Genomic DNA, 2,107 nt, shown 5'->3' with positions numbered 1-2,107 from the left:
GGAACATAGATTTTTATGACATTTAGTTTTACAATTTACATGCAGTAAAACACTCTCTGTGATGTATGGTTCTGTGAGTTTTGATGAATGCATAGAGTTGTATGCCCACTACTATAATCAAGATACTAAATAGTTTCACCATCTTTCAAAAATCTTTTGCATTTTCCCTTTATGGTCACTCTTCCCTTCAATCCCCTCAATCTCTTCTCCCTATAGTTTTGCCTTTGTCAGATGTTATCAATGAAATCAAATAATATAGAGACTTTTGATTTGGATTCTTTCATTTATTAAAATGTGTTCAATATTCATTTATGTCATTATATCTGTCAATTTATTCTTTTTTGTTTTGGCCCAGAATGTTTCCTGCTGGTTTTATTTATCTTGTTTGTAAAATCTTAGAGTATCCAGCACACCTAAAGTCCTACTAGAGAAATTCCTTGGTGATGGATCACCTTGTGTAGAGAGAGCAGTGTATGGCCCATTACCTGGTTGATGAGATCGGAGTTAGACAACTGACCAAGAGTCAGCCAACACTAGGTTAGCCAACGACCCACGAAATGACCTGGTAGAAGAGCTCTGTCCAATAGAGGCAGTGTGTACTGACTGCGGCTGACCAGCCTACTCGGATCCAGCCTACTCGGATCCTCTAAGAAGTTTCAGAACAAGCAGCCACTTGGAACAGGGAATGATGGATGTATTCCCTGAAGATACAAGATGTCTAGATCTTTAGAACTTCACAGTGGCTTGAACAATGTTTCATTCTGCACAAAGCCTTGCTGAGGTTGGTTGAGTTTCCTGTCTTTCATACTTCCTCTTATACCCCATACTTTGCTCTTTTCATTGTTCTTTCTTTCTAGATATTAAAAATTCCTTCTCTTATCATTTCTTTTCTGTTTCAAAAACTTCCTTTATCATTCACTTCAGGAGAGTTTTTCAAACTAAATATTTGGCCTTTCCATGCATCCATTACCCCTCACTCTCCACTCTCCTGGATCTCCCTTGAAGGGGCAAGAGTTGTGGCAAAGCATCCCCCAACGCCCAACATTGAGAATCACTGAGTTATATATTTTCTGGCTGACAAATGTGGTTTATCTCCCTCAAGAGTGTTGGATGGCAAAAAATTGAGAACCATGGCATGCTAAATCATTTATTTTACATATGAGAAACTAAGACTCAAAGAGGTGGCAATTTTCTCACATAACAAAGGTGTGGTAAAACCAAGCCTACACAATGGTTTAGAATGACACTTCTCAAACATGAATGTGCAAACAAATCACCTTGGTACCTTGTTAAAATGCAGATTCTAATGCAGTGAGTCTGGTGAAGGGTTTGGTATTCTTCATTTCTAGCAAGTGCCCAGATAGTGTAGATGCATTACACTTTGCGTAGCAACGTTCTTACATTATTACTCTTTCGACTGCTGTTTGAATTGCAGTCCTTCACCTTCATTCTCAAAGCAATGGGGAATGTGTGAGGGTTTGACAGATAAGCATCTGAATATCCATATGCTTGGTGTGTAGGAAGATGTGACTGGTAACGGAGACACAAAGGAGGACATGAAAAGACCTATCCAGACCAAACCCTCTGCTGGCTCTGCAAGGCGTTTGCTGCCTTCATAACTCTAATTTTGGTAAAGACCATGGGAAAGCTTTTTCAAAATCTCGTAAGCTGTTTAGCTGCCATGTAATCTGCTTGGGGCTGCAGGTTAAAAATCCTTCCCTGCTTAAGAAGGATAAATTGACCTTCTTTTTCTATAATCTATGGGAGTGCAGTTTTCTAACAAGTAACAATTTAGAGAAGGCACACTGAAATTCACTGGCAAGGCATAAGAGTGACCAGCAACACATCCGTCTTGGTCCATGTCTGTTTTGCCATAGTATAGTAGAAAGAAAGCTAAATATGCAAGGTGTTCCCAAGCTTGGGCCTTTTCTCTAGCTCTACAACTAACTTGATTAGCAGTCTTGAATAAATCACTTAATTTTTCCGTGAAAAATTTGTCAAAAGAGCTTAAAGATACTGGCATATGGACTAGGTTTATCTAAAACTATATAAAGTGAAGTACAAATTAATATTAGCGACTCAATGCAGTTGGAAGACTGAAGCAAGG

The 2,107-nt window shown here is 38.8% G+C and overlaps 1 protein-coding gene across 2 annotated transcripts in view; it reads left to right on the top strand.

The window, feature by feature from the left end:
• The window catches only part of PDE6H (phosphodiesterase 6H), a 16,993-nt gene that overhangs the window by 4,762 nt on the left and 10,124 nt on the right, over positions 1–2,107 (top strand). Inside the window, exon 1 of one of the 2 annotated variants that reach the window (XM_011372948.2) lies at positions 697–781. The exons of the other annotated variant lie outside the window; for it this stretch is intronic. The gene's annotated coding sequence lies outside the window, so the exon portion shown is untranslated. Of the gene's footprint in view, positions 1–696; positions 782–2,107 lie in introns of those variants that run through there. 2 annotated transcript variants of the gene reach the window in all.

This window comes from Pteropus vampyrus, unplaced genomic scaffold (assembly GCF_000151845.1).
Source record: "Pteropus vampyrus isolate Shadow unplaced genomic scaffold, Pvam_2.0 Scaffold216, whole genome shotgun sequence".
NCBI lineage: Eukaryota > Metazoa > Chordata > Mammalia > Chiroptera > Pteropodidae > Pteropus > Pteropus vampyrus.
The sequence above is the reverse complement of the archived record's forward strand: the minus strand, read 5'-3'. Positions and strand labels throughout refer to the sequence as shown.